Below are 1,281 nucleotides of genomic sequence, written 5' to 3' on the forward strand. Positions count from 1 at the left end.
TTCACCTAGATCAGGGGTTAGCACATTTCTTTTTTGAAAAAGGCCTGAACACCATAATTTATGATTCCGTTGGTCATCTAGTCTTGGAGACAATTACTGAACCCCACTGACAGAGTGTTGGAAACAACAGCAGGCAGTTGAGATGGGCATAGCTGTGGGCTAATAGGATTTTATTCACAAAGACAGACACTGGGCCATGAGCCTGGGAACCAAAGCCCCACACTGAAGCTCTGTGTAGGTAACAGACGACCTTCGTTTATCTTTTTAACAGCAGTTTTATTGGAATTTCATGCACATATGATACAATTCAATAATTCAATCATGTCAGGAAGGAGCACACACCTCTCTGTCTTCTCTGCACTAGGAGCAGCTCCCCTGCCACTGCCCCTCATCCCCTAAAAATAAATGTTCACCTGCACCAAATTCGCCTCCACCCCTTCCCTGGTCAGGAGCACCTCCCAGCTGCTGAGCCAACCCTTGTGGGTTTTGGAGCAGAAACAGCCCAGATGCAAGCGGATGAGCGCTTCAGCAGCTGGACAGCCCCACGTTCCCTGACCTCACTGATCCCTAGTAGCAGCTTCTAAACCAGCTCCATCTCAAGGGACATTGACACAGCCACCAAGTTCATTGGGGCTGGGGCGGCCATGGTTGGAGTGGCGGGCTCTAGAGCCAGAGCCTCATCCTTTGTTACGCCAGGAACCTGAAGCAGCAGTTCTTCTACGCCATCCTGGGCTTTGCCCTCTCGGAGGCCATGGGGCTTTTCTGCCTGATGGCAGCCTTCCTCATCCTCTTCGCCGTGTGAAGGAGCTGTCTCCACCTCCCATAGTTCTCTGCCCCACGTCTGTCTGCCCAGTATGTTCCTTTCCCTGCACCTCCCAGGGCAGCCCGGGGAAAGTAATTGGCTCAGGATTTGACAGAGGGAAGACAAATAAACACTGTATTAATAAAGATGTTTCTTGGGGGGGCGGGGAACATACAATCATCATGACTATCGATTCAATTTTTTTATCTTCTTTATATGGATTGTTATTCATATAGTTACATTTTTTATTTGGCAGAATATACACAGAAAATCATTCTTCATTCAACAACTATTACACGTATAATTCAGTGCCTTTGATTATACTCTTCATGTTTTACAACCATTACTGATATCCTTTTCTAAATGATCCATCCACCATTAATATAAACGGAATGCCCTCTAAGAAGCAGTTTCCCTTTCACCCATGGTAACCATTGATCAAGCTTTTCTTCTTTTTTAATGTAGTTTTTATGTATATA

The 1,281-nt window shown here is 45.9% G+C and overlaps 1 pseudogene; it reads left to right on the forward strand.

Moving 5' to 3' along the window:
• Window positions 1-405: 405 nt before the first annotated feature.
• Window positions 406-802, forward strand: LOC115870949 (annotated as a pseudogene).
• The last annotated feature ends 479 nt before the right edge of the window (window positions 803-1,281 follow it).

The sequence above is a fragment of the Echinops telfairi genome, unplaced genomic scaffold (genome assembly GCF_000313985.2).
Source record: "Echinops telfairi isolate 266 unplaced genomic scaffold, ASM31398v2 ScPeMD7_3509;HRSCAF=4178, whole genome shotgun sequence".
NCBI lineage: Eukaryota > Metazoa > Chordata > Mammalia > Afrosoricida > Tenrecidae > Echinops > Echinops telfairi.